At 41.8% G+C, this 24630-nt stretch overlaps 1 protein-coding gene across 25 annotated transcripts in view; it reads left to right on the forward strand.

Annotated features, from left to right (window-relative positions):
- Positions 1-24630, forward strand: part of MAGI1 (membrane associated guanylate kinase, WW and PDZ domain containing 1) — a 618261-nt gene that overhangs the window by 538974 nt on the left and 54657 nt on the right. The window lies entirely within an intron of this gene.

Genomic DNA, 24630 nt, shown 5'->3' on the forward strand with positions numbered 1-24630 from the left:
CCAAAGGCCATTCCCTGCCAGCAGATAGTCAGTGGGCAAGAGTTTTTTATAGCCAGAGGGAGAGGGTTACATGCAGAAACGGTACAGTCAGCTCTGACAGTCATCTTGAAATTGGCCAAGCGGTGGTCTGATCAGCGTCATCTTGATTGTTTCAAGTACAGTTAGTCTTCAGTTCCAGGGTCAGTTTGTTCCCATTTCTTTGAGGCCTGTTCTCGGAATTGTGGCAGCTTCTGTCATGGCTACAGTCTGTTCATCATGTAGTTAGCTTCTTCCACTTGGGCGGGGGCGGGGGGGTTCTGTATCTACAAACCAGCTCAAAAGATACGGCTCAGAATATTATCTATAGCCATTGAGGAGGAACTAAAGGTCCCTGACTTTGCTTAATGACTGAACTGTTATTATTTGGTTCTGTTTGGCTGTTTTCCTTAGCTTCTGTATTTTCTCACTTCTCTGATTAAACTTATTCTCTGAGTAAAGTTTTTCTACAGGCAAAAGGCAGGTGGAGGACATGGCGGGGAAAGGACCATAGGGCCCTTCTGTTTCTATACCTTTAAATGTAAATCAGACTGTGCCTTTTAAAACCCATTAAGCTTTGAGAACCTTTATCTTTTAAGTCTCCTGAACCTGGTCGACACAGTGTGCATGCAAAACGTGGCTCTCAGCCACTCTTCCAGCCTCATCTCACACTCCTCTACCTTCCTCACTGTGCTTGGCCACCTGGCTTCTTTTCTGTAGTGCCTTCACTACTCTAAGCCCTTCTGTCTCAGGGCCTTTGCACTTTCTGTTTCCACTGCTTGGAAGACTCTTTTCCCCAGCTCTTCACTTGGCTGGCTCCATCTCATTCAGGGCTCCTCCTGAGAGAGGGCTTCTCTGATTACTTATCTAAAGTAGCCCCCAGCAAGCACTCCTATGTAATCTCTGCTGCATCACCCCATTTCTTAATAGCTTTTATCATGATCATTATTATCACAAGCCATTGTTTTGTATATTTACTTTTCTTTGTTCCTCTCTCTTTTTCTTTTTTTTTTTATTGGAGTATAGTTTTAAAAATTTTTATTGGAGCATAGTTGATTTACAATGTTATGTCAGTTTCAGGCGTACTGCAAAGTGAATCTGTTATACATATACATATATCCACTCTTTTTTAGATTCCTTTCCCATGTAGGTCATTACAGGGTATTGAGTAGAGTTCCCTGTGCTGTACAGTAGGTCCTTATTGGTTATCTACTTTGTATATAGTAGCGTGTATATGTCAATCCCAATCTTCCGATTTATCCCTCCCCCAACCTTACCCCCGGGAATCACAAGTTTATTTTCTACATCTGTAAATCTATTTCTGTTTTGTAGATAAGTTCATTTGTACCCTTTGTTTTTAGATTCCACTTATAAGAGATATCATACGATATTTGTCTTTCTCTGACTTCACTCAGTGTGACAATCTCTAGGTCCATCCAAGTTGCTTCAAATGGCATTATTTCATTCTTTTTTATGACTGATATTCCATTGTATATATGTACCACATCTTCTTTATCCATTCCTCTGGTGATGGGCATTCAGGTTGCTCCCGTGTTCTGGCTATCGTAAATAGCACGGCAATGAACATTGCGGTGCGTGTTTCTTTTTGAATTATGGTTTTCTCCAGATATATGCCCAAGAGTGGGATTGCTGGATCAGATGGTAGCTCTATTTTTAGTTTTTAGTTTTTTGGTTTTTTTGCTGTATACTGGCCTCTCACTGCCGTGGCCTCTCCCGTTGCGGAGCACAGGCTCCGGACGCGCAGGCTCAGCGGCCATGGCTCACGGGCCCAGCCGCTCCGCGGCATGTGGGATCCTCCCGGACCGGGGCACGAACCCGTGCCCCCTGCATCGGCAGGCGGACTCTCAACTACTGCGCCACCAGGGAAGCCCTATTTTTAGTTTTATAAGGAACCTGCATACTGTTCTCCATAGTGGCTCTACCAGTTTACATTCCCACCAAGAGTGTAGGAGGGTTCCCTTTACTCTCTCTTTTTCATTCAAATATAAGCTCCATAAAGCCAGAGCCCACCTCTGCATGTTGACAGCTGTATCCCCAGTACTTAACACAGTACCTGACTCCCGCTAGGTGTTCATGAATGAATAGGTAATGAATGAATGAATGGATATGTGATTATTTATACTTGGCAGCAACAACGGCTCCACCGATCGTATTAAAAACATCTCAGCATACCCACATTTTAATGAAGGGGTTAAGGATCTCAGAGAGGTGGGGTATTCTAAATCCTGAGACAGTTGGCTTTCTCTCCCCTGCCAGCAACCCCCCACCTCTGTGCCACCGGAACTCCCAGGACCTCACACTGAGAAACATTTTCCGCCTGTTGAAATGTCTTGCTCCTGGGTCTGTATTTGTGACTAATCTTGATTGATCACCTCCCACAATGGGCCTGAGTTTGGTCGTTTCCTTGACCCTTGCCAATAGGATGTGTTTCATGCACAGAGTATTCTGACCCTCTGAGAAGAGATCAGGACCCAGACTTTTATTTCCTCTCGGTTTCATCGAGACAGAAAAGCTTGTTTATGTCGCAACAGCCGTGTCCTCGGGCTCTCGTGAAGCTGTGTGTTCTGTGATCAAAATGATTGGGGTTGTGGGGAGGAAATCCAAAATTCAGAACTGTCTGTGTGAATCGCAATGCTCAGTCCACCCTTCGTGAACAGGTGTAAAACCCATTTGCAGATTTTATTTTTTTAAAAGTTATTTCTACCAATAAAATTTTGAAGTTTCTTCCTGTACCTAGACCACTTGACTGCACAGATAATTTTGTTTTAAACAGTGACCAAGATGTAGTAGGAAGTGACTTGAGGTTAAGGATGAGGAGGAGAGGGAGGGGGTGGGGGATGATGGTACCTGGCGCTTACAGACAAGTGAGCAGTTCACAAAGCACTTTTCAAACCTACACACACCTCTCACATCATTTTTACCACATCCCTGAAAAGGAAGGTCCCAGCCAGCAGTAGGATTGAGAAGTTCACCTGGATTCTTTGGTTTCCAGTCTAGTGCCCTGCCCTACTTAACTCTGAACACCACTGAGTTTTGCCCAATTGCTGGTTTCAGTGGCCGGCAACGTGGAAACTTTTAAATAGTTCTTGGTACATCAGGGCATCTCTGATTCAGCCACTGCTCATTTGACATCACAAATCACCCTGCTCTCCTTCTTCATTTATTTACTCCTTCGTTTCTTTTGTCATTTTGTTCAGTTTTTCTGTTCCATTCAATTCACTTTTAAGGAGACCAAAAAGTAAAGTCTCATTGTAATTTACTAACTTACAGTGGTTACTGGAGCCATATTGTAATGAATTTGCCCAAATTAGCAAACAACTCATTATAAAAATATACCCCTTGATTTCAAATATGTTTACATTTTCTCTTCTTAATTCCTAAGACCTTCTTTTGGTTAACGCCATTATATTTTATAACATTAAATTAATAAGGGAAGATCCAGAATATATTGCCACGTTAGTCAACATTTACATAGTTAATTCCAGAACGTGAGTAACTTTAAATCACTGTAACATCAACAGTCTTTAAAATATGCCACATGCCTTATGTTTGATTTATGTGTCAGATAGAAAGTTTGTACATCTGCACTTGGCAAGCTAACACCAGCTACTATTAATCGTTCTAGAAAGCATATAAATGTATTTGTTTCTGCCATATATCAGTTACTTGAATTGGGGCTGGCATTTTAATCATTCCTCTTGTATGATGGGGGTGTAAATGAGAAGGTTTGATGATCATTTAGGATAGCGGCTAGGTTAAATGAGAAAGCAAATGGCCACTTCACTGATTCTTTCTAATGAATCTTATTTCCATCATAACTCCTGGTAAGCAGATTGATAAACTCATGAAGTCTATACCCCTCTTGATTCTCAAGAATAAATATCTCAAAGGTAGGGCTTTCTATGCTTTAAAAAACTAGTCTTTTCTACTTTGTGGCAGAACTTAGCTACATTTGTATTTTGGTTTTCACTCTTAACTCCCAAGCTCATTTTTTATTGTTGTTCTGGTCGAAATCAGGTGCATTTTGGTTTTTAGCATTTTTTTTTTCTTTAATCCCCCTCCCACCAATGGAAGTAAGCAGAGGTTGAAATATCATTTGTAAATTTCTGGAGACAGTTTCCTAGGTCAGGCTTGGGCTTGCTGGGCATGTCTATCCATAGCCCTGGCAGCTGGGGCCATTACTTATTTGTTTACAAGTGTCTTCTTTATCAACATGTCCGTGCCTATCGATGTCACTCAAGTTCTTAAAGGGCAGCGCCTTCTTCCTGTGCCTGGCTGCCCATCTTCCCATGGTTAGTCCTTTCCTCCTTCTCCCTCTGCTGTCCAGTAAGGAGAATGACTTATTTTTCTTAATTTTTCACATGGCATTTGCATTCAGACAGCCCATCACCTGACACCAGTGTAAGTCTAGAGGCTTTTTTAAGCGTTTGGAAAATCTGGATAGAAGGTGATTACTATTGTTTTGAATTTTTTTTTTTTTTAATTTACAAAAGTTGTAGAATTTGGTCCATAAAGCTTTTTTTACTTTAAAAGAGGAAGTGGGACTTCCCTGGTAGTCCAGTTGTTAAGACTTTGCCTTCCAATGCAGGGTGTACGAGTTGGATCCCTGGTCAGGGAGCTAAGATCCCACATGCCTCGCAGCCAAAAAACCAAAACATAAAACAGAAGCAATTATTGTAACAAATTCAGACTTCCCTAGTGGCGCAGTGGGTGGGAGTCCACCTGCCAATGCAGGGGACACGGGTTCGATCCCTGGTCCGGGAGAATCCCACATGCCACGGAGCAACTAAGCCTGTGCACCACAACTACTGAGCCTGCACTCTGGAGCCCGCAAGCCACAACTACTGAGCCCGCGTGCCACAACTACTGAAGCCCGTGCGCCTAGAGCCTGTGCTCTGCAACAAGAGAAGCCACCACAATGAGAAGCCTGCACATTGCAATAAAGAATATCCCCCACTCACTGCAACTAGAGGAAGCCCATGTGCAGCAATGAAGACTCAACACAGCCAAAAATAATTAATTTTTAAAAATATTGTAACAAATTCAATAAAGACTTAAAAAATGGTTTAAAAAGAAAGAAAGAAAAAGAAAAGGGATTATATTGGGACTTCCCTGGTGGCGCAGTGGATAAGACTCCTACCTCCTAGTGCAGGGGGTCCAGGTTCGATCCCTGGTTGGGGAACTAGATCCCACATGCATACCGCAACTAACTCTGCGAGCCACAACTAAGGAGCCCGCCTGCCGCAACTAAGACCCCACACGACCAAATAAATAAATATTTTTTTAAAGGGAATTATATTATATGTAGCATAACTACCTGTGCCCCCTGTGTATTTTGTATATTTAGCTAATTTATACCTACTAGGAGGTATGACACTCTTGAAGATCTCATTTGGGGTGGAGTCAGAATACTCGGGGGGGGGGGTTTGTGGGGGTTTTTTTGCGGTACGCGGGCCTCTCACTGTTGTGGCCTCTCCCGTTGCGGAGCACAGGCTCCGGACGCGCAGGCCCAGCGGCCATGGCTCACGGGCCCAGCCACTCCGCGGCATGTGGGATCCTCCCAGACCGGGGCACGAACCTGTGTCGCCTGCATCGACAGGCGGACTCTCAACCACTGCGCCACCAGGGGAGCCCAGAATACTCTGTTTTAAAAGACAATTTGGAATACTTTATGAAAGTGGAGAATGTGTTTTACTTTAGAGAGAAAAAGTGTACTGAAGAAAAAGCTGAACTAGAGGTTCCAGGAGCCCACCTCTAGTTCAAACTGTGCCCATAGATCCTCTGTACCTCTGACTGGGATACAACTCTTGCCCTGAGACTCATTTCTTTATCCCCAAAATTGATATTTTTAACTAGCTCATCTTTAGAGTGACCCCTGCTAACTCAAATTTTATGCCAAAAAATGGCCTCATTGATGTGTAGGGGAAAGACCACAAGATTCGAGAGTCAGACAATGTGAGTTTAAATTGCAACTCCTGCCTTTATTCCCTTTGTGACCTTAGGCAAGTCATCTGAAGAAAGGTAGCATTTGTGCCAATTCCTGACCTAGAAGCAGTCACTTGATAAATCAGTGGTGTTTTACTGATATCCCCTAGCATCAGAAGCCACTGGGTATGGTGGGTTTCTTTTTTAAAAAAGAAAAAAGAAACTCTAGTGTGTACCTGCAGAATTTTAATGTCAGTGCATGATGAGCAGGCACCCGTATTTTTTTTAGAAGCTGCACTGGCAATGCTGATGTAAAATCAGAATTGCAATCAGTTTTAGGCTTCTGCCCTCGTGGTCCCTTCTCATTTTGATTCTGTGACATATAACTTGAGAGTGGAATAAGTTTATAACTTAACAGTTATTTTCATTTCTAAGTAAGTTCTTGTTTTAAAGTCCGATTTCTAAGCAACGGATTTCTCCGTCTTCCCTAAGATCCATTGCAGCTCCCAAATTGGACATTTTTCTACTTCAGAGGAGGATAGAGAGGAAGACTTGGTCTCAGAGATGCTTCTTTTGAGCACAACTCTCCAGTTACTTTTACTGATCACAACAGAATTAAAAGTGATGCTTTTTATACTGAGTGCTCTTGTCAAGGTGCTAAGTAATTTTAGGATCTGAATATAAAGTAATGAAATGTTAGGATTCCTGGAGGGGAGGACTATCTATATCCAACTTGCACTTTTGTATCCCTGGCACGGGAACCTGGCATGTGGTAAGGTCTTAGTAAATACTAGGTGGATAAATTAAACTTTCTCTTCAAGTCACATTAGAAAATTAATTATATAGCTTTGTAATCACTTTTCATAACTTCAGAAAGATAAAAAAGATGTTAAAAGGCAAAATGAAATATGAAAATCATGGTAGTGATAGTAATAATGTTCCAATAATCATTGATTACTTAGTATGTACCAGGATTGTAACCATGGTACAAGCAATACATACATGTAGACACAGGCGGAAATAAAACCTCACAACATCTCACTGTTGTGACCACGTTGGAACCATCCATTTTCAGTGTGATTCTGAATAGGACCCTGTGGCCAATGACGGCAGTGATTAGTAGGAAAAAAAAAAAAAAAAAAGAAGTGAAGGAATTGCTTTCGTTGTAGGTGTTGAGATTCCACAGCTGAATGTGCTTAGTATAAAGCAAAAGAGAAATTTCTGGTTTAGTTGGGAAGCATGTATAAGACTCCTCCTTGCTTAAAGCATTTGTAATACATAAAAACATTAAACGCTTATGCAATGTGCCAGGTGTAGTTGGTTCTAAACATTTTACATATCATAATTCAGGAGCCCTCTGAGGTGACTAAAACCTTACCTCCACTTTAGAGGAGAGGGTGCTGAGCCCCAGAGAAGCTCAGTGATTTACTCAGAATCACACAGCTGATTAATGCAAGCTAGCATTTGAACCCAGGATTTCTAGTTCCAGAGACCAATCTGTTACCCACTATGCTAAGCAACCTCTTGGCTTGTAGATGAAAAGCTCCAATACTGTTAAGGAGTACATCTTATACATAAAAGAATGAGTAAGGTCTGAAGTCTGTGGCAAATTAATGCCACTTAATTTTCATCCAGATTTACTGATGATAGTTCATTAAATCGTCATCGATCCACACAGGGAAAGCAATATCTAATCTCATCATCCAAGCACATGATTAACATTAGCTCTTCTTTGCGTGTGTTTTTCCCCCCGTCTGAAATGATGCAAAACCATCATAATTAGAACCGCGCTGCTGCCAGAGAGTTAAACCTGGGTGATCAGCTGCCTCTTTTCTCTTTGCCCTCTGGTCACGGACTGGAGAATGAATTGCAAATTGCACTGCTTAAGTGTTTGACTGCCAGAATCTCTTCAGTTGAGCTGCAGGGCCTCGGAAAGAATTCAGGCTGCTGGCAGAGCGATATCCTAATAGTGGTGGGGTCTGTGTATTCACATCAGCACATCCCGTCTATTCCCCCTCCTCTGTCGTGTCAACCTCCCACCTCTTCCCGGCCTCTGCCATCCATCATGTGGCACCTGGCCTCGCTGTGGCCTTGCAACAGGTCTCAAGGCTCCCTGTAGTCCATTCTCCGGCTGGAGTGATTTAAAGTCAATTGGATCCAGTCGCTGCTCATGTCAGGATGACGTCCCATCATTCAGAGTAAACTCCAAAGTCCTGTGTCACAGACGAGCACTTGCTCTTTCTTCTGTCTGTGTGTTTCCTGTCACAGAGAGCCACAGAGCTTTCTCACTCCTGTCCTGAGGTTTCTGCTCAAAGTTCATTTCCTTCAAGAAGCCTGCTCTGACCGCTCCGTAGAAAAGAAAACTGCATCCACCGCCGTCATGCTCTGCTCTGTCCTTTCTCAGGCCATGGACGCTTCCTTGTGGTCTCTGTGAGAGTAGAGACTGGGTCTCAATCATTATTTGATCCCCACCACCTAAAATCATGCCTGGCACATTGTAGGTCTTCAGAAAATCATCCATATTGAAGGAAAACTCTGAATTAATGCAAGGCCCTTTGTTTTCATAAATGCTCATCATCCTTTAGAGAACTTTATCTGGGGTGAGAGCTTATCATTAGAGCTGGGGAAACAGACAGCGGGAGATGGACCACCTCGAAAATCACACAGCGTGGAGGTGAGACAGCCTGACTTCCAACCCAGGTTTGTTGGCCTGTAAAGCCCATGCCCTCTTGTCACAGGCTGTTGTAAATGACAAGGGAAAAATGATACAAATAAACTTATATACAAAACAGAAATAGACCCACAGGCACAGAAGACAAACTCAAGGTTACCAAACACAACATTGTAAATCAACTCTACTTCAATTAAATAAATAAATAAATAAATGACAAGGAAATGCAGTTCATGGCAGTGGATCGTGTTGGTCCAATTAAGCCTGTTCTCCAGGTCCAGTGCAGTAGTCACTATCCACATGTGGCTATTTAATTAATTAAAGCTAAATGCGACGTAAAATTTCGTCCAACTGGCCGCATTTCAAGAACCAAATTAGCCACATGTGGCCAGTGGCTGCCATATTGGACAGTGCAGTTACAGAACCTGTCCACCCTCGTAGAAAATGCTGTTGGACAGTGCTGCTCAAGAGATTTTGATTATTTTGCCCTCAAAAGTGATATGTTGCATGCCCTTTATTTTACCCTTTCTCTGATATGCCTTTGATGCCCTCAAAAGTGATACGCTGCATGTCCTTTATCTTACTTTCTCTTATATGCCTTTGATAGAAAAAAATATGTAATTGAAGGGAACTTTATGGTTAATACATTTCTTTTTATACAGATAATGATAATAATAGGTCCTATTTATTAAATTATTTCCATGTAGGTACTGCTCTAAGCTCTTTACATGTGTTAACTGGATGTTAGGGGGTCACGAGGAATTGAGACTCAGAGAACATGAGAGACTTGTAAAGTATTAGCACTTGGGCGATCTGCTCTGTCCTAATCCTGAGACAGCTCATCAACTTTTAATGGGGATTATAGGGCTTCCACCTGGCCAGGAAGCAATCTCATCTTTAATCCTGGACTGATGTTAAGGAGCTTAACTTAAATTATTTTATTATGTAAAGTATCTTTAAAAAGAGGAAGAAACGTTTTTTTTTTTTTTAATTTTATTTTTTTAATACAACAGGTTCTTATTAGTTATCCATTTAATACATATTAGTATATATATGTCAATCCAATCTCCCAATTCATCCCACCACCCTGCTTTCCCCCCTTGGTGTCCGTACATTTGTTCTCTACAACTGTGTCTCTATTTCTGCCTTGCAAACCGGTTCATCTGTACCATTTTTCTAGATTCCACATATATGCATTACTATATGATATTTGTTTTTCTCTTTCTGACTTACTTCACTCTGTATGACAGTCTGTAGGTCCATCATGTCGCTACAAATGACTCAATTTCATTCCTTTTTACGGCTGAGTAATACTGCATTGTACCTATGTACTACATCTTCTTTATACATTTGTCTGTCAATGGGCATTTATGTTGCTTCCATGACCTGGCTATTGTAAATAGTGCTGCAGTGAACATTGGGGTGCATGTAGCTTTTTGAATTATGGTTTTCTCTGGGTATATGCCCAGTAGTGGGATTGCTGGGTCGTATGGTAATTCTGTTTTTAGTTTTTTAAGGAACCTCCATACTGTTCTCCATAGTGGCTGTATCAATTAACATTTCCGTCAGCAGTGCAAGAGGGTTCCCTTTTCACCACACCCTCTCCAGCATTTGTTGTTTGTAGATTTTCTGATGATGGCCATTCTGACCAGTGTGAGGTGATACCTCATTGTAGTTTTGATTGCATTTTTCTAATAATTAGTGATGTTAAGCAGCTTTTCATGTGCCTTTTGGCCATCTGTATGTTTTCTTTGGAGAAATGTCTGTTTAGGTCTTCTGCCCATTTTTTGATTGGGTTGTTTGTTTTTTTAATATTGAGCTGCATGAGCTATTTATATATTTTGGAGATTAATCCTTTGTCGATTCATTTGCAAATATTTTCTCCCATTCTGAGGGTTGCCTTTTCATCTTGTTTATAGTTTCCTTTGCTGTGCAAAAGGTTTTAAGTTTCACTAGGTCCCATTTGTTTATTTTTGTTTTTATTTCCATTACTCTAGGAGGTTGGTCAAAAAAGATCTTGCTGTGATTTATGTCAAAGAGTGTTCTTCCTATGTTTTCCAGTAAGAGATTTATAGTGTCCGGCCTTACATTTAGGTCTGTAATCCATTTTGAGTTTATTTTTGTGTATGGTGTTAGGGAGTGTTCTAATTTCATTCTTTTACATGTATCTGTCCAGTTTTCCCAGCACCACTTACTGAAGAGTCTGTCTTTTCTCCATTGTATATCCTTGCCTCCTTGGTCATAGATTAGTTGACCATTGGTGTGTGGGTTTATCTCTGGGCTTTCTATCCTGTTCCATTGATCTATGTTTCTGTTTTTGTGCCATTACCATATTGTCTTGATTACTGTAGCTTTGTAGTACAGTCTGAAGTCAGGGAATCTGAGACCTCCAGCTCCGTTTTTTTCCCTCAAGATTGCTTTGGCTATTTGGGGTCTTTTGTGTCTCCATACAAATTGTAAGATTTTTTTATTCTAGTAATTTGATAGGGATTACATGAATCTGTAGATTGCTTTGGGTAGTATAGTTATTTTTAAAATATTGATTCTTCCAATGCAAGAACATGGTATATCACTCCATCTGTTTGTGTCATCTTTGATTTCTCTCATCAGCATCTTATAGTTTTCTGAGTACAAGTCTTTTGCCTCCTCAGGTAGGTTTATTCCTAGGTATTTTATTCTTTTCATTGCAATGGTGAATGGGATTGTTTCCTTAATTTCTCTTTCTGATCTTTCATTGTTAGTGTACAGGAATGCAAGAGATTTCTGTGCATTAATTTTGTATCCTGCAACTTTACCAGATTCATTGATGAGCTCTAGTAGTTTTCAGGTAGCATCTTTAGGATTCTCTATGTATAGTACCATGTCATCTGCAAACAGTGACAGTTTTACTTCTTCTTTTCTAATTTGGATTCCTTTTATTTTTCTTCTTCTATTGCCATGGCTAGGACTTCCAAAACTATGTTGAATAATAGCAGTGAGGGTGGCCAGTCTTGTCTTGTTCCTGATCTTAGAAGAAATGCTTTCAGTTTTTCACCATTGAGAATGATGTTTGCTGTGGGTTTGTTGTATATGATCTTTATTATGTTGAGGTAGGTTCTGTCTATGCCCACTTTCTGGAGAGTTTTTATCATAAATGGGTGTTGAATTTTGTCAAAAGCTTTTTCTGCATCTATTGAGAGGATCATATGGTTTTTATTCTTCAGTTCGTTAATATGGTGTATCACATTGATTGATTTGCATTTATTGAAGAATCCTTGCCTCCCTGGGATAAATCTCACTTGATCATGGTGTATGATCCTTTTAATGTGTTGTTGGATTCTGTTTGCTAGTATTTTGTTGAGGATTTTTGCATCTGTATTCATCAGTGATATTGGTCTGTAATTTTCTTTTTTTTGTAGTATCTCTGTCTGGTTTTGGTAACAGGGTGATGGTGGCCTCGTAGAATGAGTTTGGGAGTGTTCCTTTCTCTGCAGTTTTTTGGAAGAGTTTGAGATAGATGGGTGTTAGCTCTTCTCTAAATGTTTGATAGAATTCACCTGTGAAGCCATCTGGTCCTGGACTTTTGTTTGCTGGAAGATTTTTAACCAGTTTCAATTTCATTACTTGTGATTGGTCTGTCCATATTTTCTATTTCTTCCTGGTTCAGTCTTGGAAGGTTATACCTTTCTAAGAATTTGTCCACTTCTTCCAGGTTGTGCATTTTATTGACATAGAGCTGCTTGTAGTAGTCTCTTAGGATGTTTTGTATTTCTGTGGTGTCAGTTGTAACTTCTCCTTTTTCATTCCTAATGGTATTGATTTGAGTCCTCTCCCTCTTTTTCTTGGATGAGTCTGGCTAAAGGTTTATCAATTTTGTTTATCTTCTCAAATAGCCAGCTTTTAGTTTTATTGATTTTTGCTATTGTTTTCTTTGTTTCTATTTCATTTGTTTCTGCTCTGATCTTTATGATTTCTTTCCTTCTACTAACTTTGGGTTTTGTTTGTTCTTCTTCCTCTAGTTCCTTTAGGTGTAAGTTTAGATTGTTTATTTGAGATTTTTCTTGTTTCTTGAGGTAGGCTTGTACTGCTATAAACTTCCCTCTTAGAACTGCTTTTGCTGCATCCCACAGGTTTTGGATCGTCACATTTTCATTGTCATTTGTCTCTAGGTGTTTTTTGATTTCCTCTTTGATTTATTCAGTGATCTCTTGGTTATTTAGTGATGTGTAGTTTCGCCTCCATGTGTTTGTGTTTTTTATGTTTTTTCCCCTGTGATTTATTTCTAATCTCATAGCATTGTGGTTTGAAAAGATGCTTAATATGATTTCACTTTTCCTAAATTTACTGAGGCTTGATTTGTGACCCAAGAGGTGATCTATCCTGGAGAATGTTCCATGTGCACTTGAGAAGAAAGTGTGTGGAATGTCCTATAAATATCAATTAAATCTGTTGGGTCTATTATGTCATTTAAAGCTTGTGTTTCCTTATTAACTTTCTTTCTGGATGATCTGTCCATTGGTGTAAGTGAGGTGTTATAAAAGTCCCCCACTGTTAGTGTGTTACTGTCGATTTCCTCTTTTATAGCTGTTAGCATTTGCCTTATGTATTGAGGTGCTCCTATGTTGAGTGCATATGTATTTATAATTATTATATCTTCTTCTTGGATTGATCCCTTGATCATTCTGCAGTGTTCTTCCTTGTCTCTTGTAACATTCTTTATTTTAAAGCCTATATTATCTCATATGAATATTACTACTCTAGCTTTCTTTTGATTTCCATTTGCATGCAATATCTTTTCCCCTCTCCTCACTTTCAGTCTGTATGTGTCCCTAGGTCTGAAGTGGACAGTATATATATGGGTCTTGTTTTTGTATCCATTCAGTGAGCCTGTGTCTTTTGGTTGGAGCATTTAGTTCGTTCACATTTAAGGTAATTATCAATATGTATGTTCCTATTACCATTTTCTTAAATGTTTTGGGTTTGTTTTTGTAGGTCCTTGTCTTCTCTTATGTTTCCCACTTAGAGAAGTTCCTTTAGCATTTGTTGTAGAGGTGGTTTGGTGGTGCTGAATTCTCTTAGCTTTTGTTTGTCTATAAAGCTTTTGATTTCTCCGTGGAATCTGAATGAGATCCTTGCTGGATAGAGTAATCTTGGTTGTAGGTTCTTCCCTTTTGTCACTTTAAATATATCATGCCACTCCCTTCTGGCTTGTAGAATTTCTGCTGAGAAATCAGCTGTTAACCTTATGGGAGTTCCCTTGTATGTTATTTGTCGTTTTTTCCTTGTTGCTTTTGATAATTTTTCTTTGTCTTTGATCTTTATCAGTTTGATTACTATGTGTCTCGGTGTGTTTCTCCTTGGGTTTATCCTGCCTGGGACTCTCTGCGCTTCCTGGACTTGGGTGGCAATTTCCTTTCCCATTTTAGGGAAGTTTTCGACTATTAATCTCTTCAAATATTTTTTCAGGTCCTTTCTATCTCTCTTCTCCTTCTGGGACCCCTATAATGCAAATGTTGGTGCATTTAATGTTGTCCTAGAGGTCTCTTAGGCTGTCTTTATTTCTTTTCATTCTTTTTTCTTCATTCTGTTCCGTGGCAGTGAATTCCACCATTCTGTTTTCCAGGTCACTTATCCATTCTTCTGCCTCAGTTATTCTGCTATTGATTCCTTCTAGTGTATTTTTCATTTCAGTTATTGTATTGTTCATCCCTGTTTGTTTGTTCTTTAATTCTTTTAGGTCTTTGTTCTTTAATTCTTCCAGGTCTTTGTTAAACATTTCTTGCATCCTCTCCATCTTTGCCTCCGTTCTTTTTCTGAGGTCCTGGATCATCTTCATTATCATTATTATGAATTCTTTTTCTGGAAGGTTGCATATCTCCACTTCATTTAGTTGTTTTTCTGGGGTTTTATCTTGTTCCTTCATCTGGTACACAGTCCTCTGACTTTTCATTTTGTCCATCTTTCTGTGAGTGTGGTTTTTGTTCCACAGGCTGCAGGATTGTATTCTTCTTGCTTCTGTTGTCTTCCCTCTGGTGGATGAGGCTATCTAAGAGGCTTGTGCAAGCTTCCTGATGGGAGGGACTGGTGGTGGGTAGAGCTGGTTGGTGCTCTGGTGGGCAGAGCTCAGTAAAACTTTAATCAGCTTGTCTGCTGTTGGGTGGGGCTGAGTTCCCTCCCTGTTGGTTGTTTGGCCTGAGGTTACCCAGCCCTGGAGGCTACAGGCTCTTTGGTGGGGCTAATGGCGGACTCCAGGAGGGCTCATGCTGAGGAGTACTTCTGCTGCCAGTGTCCTTGTCCCTGTGGTGAGCCACAGCCACCCCCTGCCTCTTCAGGAGACCCTCCAACACTAGCAGGTAGGTCTGTTTCAGTCTCTTATAGGGTCACTGCTCCTTTGCTCTGTGTCCTGATGCACACACTACTTTGTGTGTGCCCTCCAAGAGTGGAGTCTCTGTTTCCCCCCGTCCTGTTGAAGTCCTGCAATCAAATCCTGCTAACTTTCAAAGTCTGATTCTCTGGGAATTCCTTGTCCCATTGCCAGACCCCCAAGTTGGGAAGCCTGATGTGGGGCTTAGAATCTTCACTCCGGTGGGTACACTTCTGTGGTATAATTGTTCTCCAGTTTGTGACTCACCCACCCAGCGGTTATGGGATTGGACTTTATTGTGATTGTGCCCCTCTACCATGTCATTGCAGCTTCTCCTTTGTCTTTGGATGTGGGGTATCTTTTTTTGGTGAGTCCCAGTGTCTTCCCGTTGATGATTATTCAGCAGTTAGTTGTCATTCTGGTGCTATTGCAAGAGGGAGTGAGCGCACATCCTTCTACTCCTCCATCTTGAACCAATCTCCAAGAGAGGAAGAAACTTTAACGCAAGAAAAATTCACCTTAAATTCTTATGTATAAAATAATATATAATGTGCTGCATGAGCATCAGCATTTTACAGTTTGTCAGACCTCTATTTAAAAATGAAGATGTGGAAGTTTTCTTGGTATATTTATCTGATTCAATAGCTCAAACTAATTGACCTCCCTGCTTACCTGTGGTACTTGGTTTTTCTACTAATTTTGGAAGTCGAGTCCTCTTGTCAAATATAGGGTGCTACCTAATATTTTCCTAGCTATTAAATGTTTTTCACATTAATTTAACAAACTTCCTGTCACTTCCATGGTGCTAAACAGGCTGCCATTTGTATTTACTATTTAGGAGCTGCCTTTATTTCTAATGCAGTTTTTAAGTTGCTGTTTTGGTTTATTGCCACGGTTGAAAGTTACCAAGGATTTTACTTGAGAATTCTTTATAGGAGGGTAGGTCACATTTACATTTGAGATGTAAATATAGCAAAAGATGAGATAAATTTTAAAATGTCTCTATTTTAGTTCTTTCATTAGACAATGGATACAAATTACCCCTCACTTTCAGCATCTTAAGTAAGGAACTCTGATTTTTGGTCTCATAATTTTTAATTTGATTTTGGTCCTAATTTTTAAACCTAAGCAGACTGCATTTATTTGTTCTAACATTTATATGCAGGTTTTGACTTGGTTGGATGGTTTGAGTTGTAATCCTGTTATATTCATAATGCAAAGTGATCAGCAAACCTAAAATCGCATTATTGTTTTTGGTTTTTTCTGGTAAGGGAATGTCTCATCCTCCTTGAAGGTAAACTTAATGCACTGAGTTATTTGTTTTTGTGGTTTTTGTTGTTTTTTTGGTTTTTTTTTTTTGGTGGTATGCGGGCCTCTCACTGTCGTGGCCTCTCCCGTTGCAGAGCAGAGGCTCCAGACGCGCAGGCTCAGCGGCCATGGCTCACGGGCCCAGCCGCTCCGCGTCATGTGGGATCTTCCTGGACTGGGGCACGAACCCGTGTCCCCTGCATCAGCAGGCGGACTCTCAACCACTGCGCCACCAGAGAAGCCCTTGTGTATTATTTATTATAAATGTGTGTGATTTATAATTCTCATTAAGAGTGGTGACAGGGCTTCCCTGTTCAGTTTTAAGCAATGAAGGGATGAGATCTCATTAACATTGTTAGACAATCCCTCTGGCAATAGATTTTAGAGTTGGCATAGAAGGGGGAGTCCCAGTAGGGCCATTGTGGTTGGAGAAGGGAGTTGGCAGCGTAGAATCAAGTGATGGCAGTGGGGATGGGGGACGTGGGGCATTGGGGATGTGTCTGGAGAGTCAGTCGGACTTGGTATGTTGACTCAGAATCAGGCTTGGCAAACTCTTCTGGGAAGGGCCAAATTGGTCAGTATTTTCGCTTTGTGGGCCATACGGTCTCTGTCACCTCTGCTCTCCTCTGCCCTTGTAGCAGATGATATGGAAGCAAATGGATTGGTAACATTCCAAGAAAACATTTTTTTAAAAAATTTTATTGGAGCATAGGTGATTTACAATGTTATGTTAGTTTCACGTGAACCACAAAGTGAATCTGTTATACATATACATATATCCACTCTTTTTAATATTCTTTTCCCATATAGGTCATTACAGAGTATTAAGTAGAGTTCCCTGTGCTATACAGTAGGTCCTTATTAGTTATCTATTTTATATATAGTAGTGTGTATATGTCAATCCCAATCTCCCAATTTATCCACCCTGCTTAGGGCCAGATAATTCTTTGTTATAGGAGTCCATCCTGTGAATTGTAGGATGTTTAACGGAATCCCTGATCTCTGCCCAGTAGCCTACCTGCCTCTACACCCCCTCCCCCGATTTGGCATGACCCACTCATGTATTTTTTAGTAGTCTCTTTAAAAAGTCTTTTACAATTTTCATGCCTTTATCTGGCACCAACAATTCCAGTTTGCCACAGGCCTGCCATTCCCTTTTATCTTCCATCTGGCCTCACACACTCTCCTGCACTACCTGCCCGCTGCCCGCAGACAGCGGAGTTTGAGACCCAAAGATAGCATGTGTGCAGGCACTGACGGGGGACACGGAGGGCATGGACCTGCCGTGGGCTTGTTTCCTAAATATTTCTTTTTATCATCATCATCATCTCAAAGTTTCGGGAACTGACTGCTTTTCCTTTCTTTTTGGTGTAATTTGTACTTTAAAAAAAAAAAAAAAAAGGAAAGAAGGTATCCTCAGACTTTCTTTTTCCCTTGACGCTGGAGTTTATTTTCTACCTTTACTTTGGTTCCATATGAAAATTAACTAGTGATCACCTCCGGGATGGGGACTCCGACGTGAAAAGCATCTGCTATGAGGAACGTTATTACGTTTCTTCTTATTATTATTTTGCCTTCTCTGATACTAGTTTTGCAACCTCACTTCCTTGAGATTCTCTTTATTGGAAGTGGTATCTTCCTAGCCTCCCCTCTAAGCATTTTGCAGTTCTGAACATTTTCAAAACTGTTCTCTGAGGCAGAGAGTTTACTCAGGGTAATATTTTTCCACCTTCCTTCATTTTCCTCAAATTAAATCGCACATTCTTAACCGCCATCTGGAGTTAAGTGTCTGCTATGGTTTTTATTGAGTCTGTCTTTGCACTGCCACCTGCAGATTTAAAAACATTCCCCAACTTCTTGTACCTTGCCTGTTATTTCCCCTTTTTGTATTCCTGCTCAGAGATTACTCATGTCCCTTATTTATGAACATAATCCTTTTTGGTTCTGAAATCTTGTTGGTAGAATCTTAATGTCTGAAAATAGCACTGGGTCCTGAGGAGTGTTGTTTCTGCTGGCAAAATGGAACTTGCCTTTTTGATGCCAAGTTGGTACCTGGTTTTATTTTACATTCCTGTTCCTTTTTGTGTCCCTAATGTTCTCAATGTTTTTTGTTTCTCACCACATACAGCGAACACTGTTCATTCTTTCTTTCATTCAGTGAAACTTCAGCACTGTGCTAATCTCTCTCATAATAGATGAATGATGTGCAAGTAAACATCCAAAATACAGCGTGGTTAATCACATCCTCTCCATTTCCTCGTGCTTAATGCTTTTTCTAGAAGTTCCATTTGCTATATTACCTTTGCCTTGAAAAATTCTCACATACTGTTTTTGTGATTTTAACATTTGAGGCACAGTTATTCAAAGGATCCTTTTGTACTGTATCTCAGAGTAGCAGTCATAATAGCTAGGCAACTGCAATGTGGAGCAATTTTAAGATTCTGTAATAGCGGGAATTCCTTTCCATCCCTGGTGTCGGCTATCAGCTCACCTCATTCAGCAACCTAAGTTTTTATTAGACATTTATTTTGACAGTTGGTATGTTCAGAGGCCATGGCATGAGGAACCCATCGAAAACTCTGTATTTAAAAAAGCTTTCTTGCAGTTGCATAAACACTAATCAGTTTATTTTAATCATTTGGAGATAGTTGGAATTAGGTATGTGCTTCCTGAGATATTTATGTTGTTTCTAAATTGAAAAATGTTGTCCGTCATTACTTTTGCCATAGATACCATTGACCAAAGGGGGAAATGCTGGCACTGGAAAAATAAAAGCAGTGCCTGTGAATTCATGGGATTCTTTGTTTATGTAGTCTGCCCCTGCAAAGCCACTTTCACTTTGACTTTGGTGGGTGAAGGAAGAAGAGACAGTTGTTTTTTTATCCCAGAGTTTCTCAGGCTGGGGACTCTTGGTGTCATGGCCTGGATGATCCTTTGTTGTGAGGGGCTGTCCTGTGCCTCATGGGACGTGTCACAGCGCCCCCGGCCTGTACCCACTGGAGGCCAGCAGCACTCCCCTCCTCCCCAGCGATGATACCCAGCAGTGTCTTCAGACATGGCCAATGTCCCCTGAAGGGCAGCAGCAACCTGGACTGGGAACCATGGCTTTAACCCCTTGGACACCCTTTGTTTTTACTTCTTGGAAATGCTGCGTCTTATTTTTTTTAAGATGCAAATGAAATCAGTTTATGGATTTTTGTGTGTTGAACTTGGAAGGAAGAGATTTCACGGGAGAAGTCCCCATTTCTTCTCGGTCATTGCTTCTGCATCAGCTCAGTGATGGAAGTAACCCCTTGGCCACGTCACATCTCCCTTCTGGCCTCCTCTCTGCCACTTGCTAGCAACACAGCCTGAGCCAGCTATGGGCAATGTCCCCGAGCCTCACATTATCATCTGAAATATAAACGGACCCGTACCTTCCTCAGTACTGCAGGGAGGATGGACTGAGATGAGGGCCCATCTTACCCACACTGCTGCCCCATCCTGATGGAGGGTTGACTGCTCTGTAGGATTGGTTGGGGCTTAGGAGAAAGGAGGTGGATGAGATACTCAGGCGGTCCTCCCATTTTCAATACTTTAGGAGTCGTTTTCTGGGGTAGAGAAAAGAGAAGGCAATTAAGAGGCACCGGAAAGAAAAACGTGGCTGGAGATGTTCCTTCTGGTCTGTGGTGACAGTGATTTTCAGTGAACAGTGAAATGAGAAAAAGCAGGACAGAGTAGCAGGTTATTCATGAAGTGAAGTTTTTTCGAAGGTGTAAGAGTCTCTTTTAGAGATTATATCCTTCCTATTTTTTTTTTTTCTCTGCTGAATTATCCTTTTACTTATGGAATGGTAGTCGGTTGTTATTTACCTCCCCCCACCCTTTTTTTTTTTTTTTTTTTTTTTTTTTTTGTGGTACACGGGCCTCTCACTGTCGTGGCCTCTCCCGTTGCGGAGCACAGGCTCCGGACGCGCAGGCCTAGCGGCCATGGCTCACGGGCCCAGCCGCTCCGCGGCATGTGGGATCTTCCCGGACCGGGGCACGAACCCGTGTCCCCTGCATCGGCAGGCGGACTCTCAACCACTGCGCCACCAGGGAAGCCCTACCTCCCCCTTTTTAATGTTCCTAGTTTGCAGAATAAGGAATTGGCACCTTGTGACCAGTCGCTCAAATCTGTTTCGTGAAAATTTGCTGGTCCCTGAAATCTAAAATGCAGGAATCACTGCTGTAGGGAAGGAGGCTGTCAGGAAGTTAGGGAGAGAAGAGGAAAGGAGGGAGGATGCTTGGAAGTAATGTTTGAGTGGGGCTCTAGAATCCAACCATGGGAACGTCTGCCTTTGTCTTACCAAGTACTTCCACTGTCTCTTAATTTAGGGAGAAGCTGGGCGTGAGCTCAAGGCCAGGGATGGATTCATCACTTTTCTGTGTTGCCCCTACAAAATGCTACATTTTTTGGTTAGACTCTTTCAGAAATTCTTTGTCATGTATAAGTTATTAGGGTCACCCAGAGAATGTTCAATCCAAAAGCAAGACAAAAATTGGGTGAATGAACTGTGCACATTCACTGTGCATGGGGCACCCCCAAATATCCATGGCTAATTTCTTCCATATAAAAAGCAGTCTCAAAAACTTTATGACAGGGCTTCCCTGGTGGCGCAGTGGTTGAGAGTCCGCCTGCCGATGCAGGGGACACGGGTTTGTGCCCCGGTCCGGGAAGATCCCACGTGCCGCGGAGCGGCTGGGCCCGTGAGCCATGGCCGCTGAGCCTGCACGTCCGGAGCCTGTGCACCGCAACGGGAGGGGCCGCAACAGTGAGAGGCCCTTGTACCGCAAAAAAAAAAAAACCCTGTATGACAGCTTTAAAAAATCCATTTCCAGTGTATTTGCATTAAGTTCTAAACCTGATCAGAGCCTCATTTCCTTAAAAAAAAAAAAAAAAATCTGCCAAAATCAAACAGGAGAGGGAGCAAAAGGATTCTGGCATTTGATCTCTACCTTGAGCAACGCGTTGAGTATCTTCTGCACTATAAATGCCTCCTGGGGGATCATGTGCGTTGTTTCCAGTGTGAATTTCTGTTACTTACTCTTCCCTGCCATAAATGCAGTGTACTTCTTCACAGCAGTGCCCTGTTGTATATCTCGTTCCCAGCTAAAATATTTCATTAAATGGCCTTGCAGTCCTTGAATTTCCCCTTCCTCTTAAATGTACTTGACCGATAAAAGTTCTTTCTAATTGATATTCATCCTGAGTGGGACAGTGTGTGTGTTGGGGTGTATGGGAGTGAAACTGATTCCCATATTCTGCCTTTAAGCAAATCTAAGTGGAGAAATGAGTATTGACTCACTGAATCCTGAAATCTAATAGTTGAACAAAGCATAAGCTTCTGCTGCTTCCCATAGCTGTATGGGGCAGCAATCATTAGAAACTGACAAAGTCAAGGCAACAGCTTTTTTTCCTCTGTAATTCGCATAATCACTTAGACCAGGGCAGATATTGTTTCAGCAAGAGGATTTTGAAGACATTTAATATCTCCATGGGAGATGAATGGGGCTGCTCATCATATGTCCTTTGCTCTTTGGAAAAACATGACTCTTTAGTAAATGGCTCTTTAGGTCTGACTGCCAGACGCTTTGAATAATGCAGTGCTTTTGGACTCACAAGTCGGATCCCCTTGCGGTTGTTAACCATGACCCCTACCTTCCAAAGCTAATATGATCTTCTAAATTTAAGAGATGGGAGTCAAGTTTGATTCGGTGCCGGCGGTGGCTTCCGTCGCAATTAAGCAGTTCGGTAATGAAGTTAATTGAAATGGCTGAACAATAGACGCCCTTACCGAGCAGACAGGAAAATTGCTGTCCTATTTGGCAGAAGTACATTGTGACAGAAAAGTGATTGTCACACCCAATAAGGCTGTTAAAACTGCTCCAGAGATTCATGGATTTGGCTGAAGAAAGGAACCTGAAATAGTTTTCATCGGTGTGTGTTTGCCTTTTGTAGGGAAGGGTGAGACATTTGGAGCTTTTTAACTCAGTGTTGTCATAAAAGTTACTTTTCTAAGGAAAGACCTGAAGGTGTCCTTTAACTGAAAATGTGCTTAGATTCTCCAAGAGCCCCTGAGAACACACTCATTTGCTGAGACCAATAACTGTTGGGCTTGGGGTTGCTTTGTGAGCCTCCAGTTAAGTCTGCTAGTTGAGCGCTTCCTATCCGTTGTGATAAGGAATTTAGAACACAAGGTGGCACAGCAGAACCTTGCTCTCCACGCAGAGGGAGGTGGAGGTGAGTCGAGCGGAGCCTGGCAGCTCACCGATAAATCAAGGAGCAGCCCAAGGGTCAAGAGCTGTTAAGTAGTCACAGCAGTGATGATGGTGATCAAAAGAAAGGCCAAGCCGCCCTCCCCTTTACCTCATCCACTCTTCCTGCATCCCTCAAGACACAGACTCACTTCATAAGCTCACATCAGTCATGCATTCCTTCCAAAGATATTTATTGAACTGGGCGCCAGATACCGTTCAAGCGCGGGGAGGCTACCCCTAGCATAAGATACAAGGTGTCCCTGAAATGGAGACAATAAATAAGTAAATGATAACAATAAACAATATAAACGATAAACAAGTAAACAGATGTATTAATTTTAGAGAGCCACAGGGTCTATGAAAACAAATTGGGCTGTGTGAATACAGTGGGGCAAAAAGGGTCGTTTCCAATCTGCTGATAGCCTGGATCCCTTGATGACTTCTCTGAAGTAGTGACATTTGAGGAGAGCCCTGAGTAATGAGAAGAAGCTGCTCCCAGGTAGATTGCAGGCACAGTGTTCCAGACAGAGGGAACAGCCAGTGAAAATGCCCAGAGGAATGAAAGGAATGAGCCCCGAAGTGGAGCGAGTGCCAGTCTGGCTGGGGTGCATAATCAAGGGGAAGAGTTCTGGGATTTAAAGAGGCAGTCGGGCTCACAGTGAGCAGGGCTTTGTGGGACACAGAAAGAGTTTGTGTTTTGTTGAAACTGTGTTGGGAAGCCACAGGGATATGTAGTCAGGAGTCCATTTAATCTGATTTATGCTGTAGAAAGAGTTCTCTGGCCTCTGTGTGGATAATGCATTAAAGGGGATGAAAAATAAAACAGGGAGACCAGGGTTTTGGCGCTTGCCATCACCTAGGCAAGAAAAGGCGGTGGCAGTGGAGATGAACAGACATTTTAGGATACATTTTGGAGATGAACATGGTAAGAAAAATAAAGAAGCCTCAAGAAGGGCTTCAGATTTTAGGGGTTTGGTGTCCTGTAAGTAGAAAATTCAGGATACCTTCCTGGATCTCTTACTTGGTCCTGTGCCTAACTTACATTGCTAAAAATAAGCAGCCATGATAAGAATCATCCTAAAAGTCGGTGATCCTGAAGAAAAGGATCCTGGCATTTTTTTTTTTTTTTTTTTTTTTTTTTAACCTAGAAACGTCTTGGCACCAGTTACAATGATAGGTTTCCCCTTGGGGCCAGTGACCTTAAAGGGCCCACACAGCATCCTGCTTTTTCACCCTAGGAAAGGAATCCTTATCGGTTTTTTCTTTCAATCAGCTATTTTGAGCTATTGTTTCATAATCCTCACCATACATCCTATGAAGCTAAAAGTCAAACTTTTAACTTTGGACGCAGTGCCCTGGAGACAAGTTGTCTCTCCTGTCTCAGGGAGACCTCAATGAACTGTTGGTAAGAAAGAATGGGTATAACAGGGCCAACCCTTAAGCATTTGCGCAAAAAGCAATTCAAATTTGAAATACAGGTGGTAGGAGAGCCAGCTGGGGAGTCTTCCTAAGAGGTAGAAGCATTTATAGGCTAAGGTAAGATCTATCCCAAATACCCAAATTACAAACATTTCCAACCCACATAGAGTTAGAGGGCTTTCCTGGAACCATTTGAAAAACTGGCTTAATTCCACCCTTTTAAGTAGATCTTGGTAGGAATATTCCCTGGAGAACAAAGATTGGCCTCATAGTACATCATGACAAATTAGTGGACTTTTTTTTTTTTCAATTTATTTTTGGCTGCATCGGGTCTTTGTTGCTGCACACGAGCTTTCTCTAGTTGCAGCGAGCGGGGGCTACTCTTCATTGGGGTGCACGGACCTCTCACTGCCGTGGCTTCTCTTGTTGTGGAGCACGGGCTGTAGGGCGCCTGGGCTGCAGTAGTTGCAGCACACTGGCTCAGTAGTCGTGGCTCACAGGCTCCAGACCGCAGACTCAGGAGCTGTGGTGCATGGGCTTACTTGCTCTGCGGCATGTGGGATCTTCCCAGACCAGGGCTCAAACCCGCGTCTCCTGCATTGGCAGGCGGATTCTTAACTACTGTGCCACCAGGGAAACAGTTAGTGGAC

The sequence above is a fragment of the Kogia breviceps genome, chromosome 10, assembly GCF_026419965.1.
Source record: "Kogia breviceps isolate mKogBre1 chromosome 10, mKogBre1 haplotype 1, whole genome shotgun sequence".
Classification (NCBI taxonomy): Eukaryota; Metazoa; Chordata; class Mammalia; order Artiodactyla; family Physeteridae; genus Kogia; species Kogia breviceps.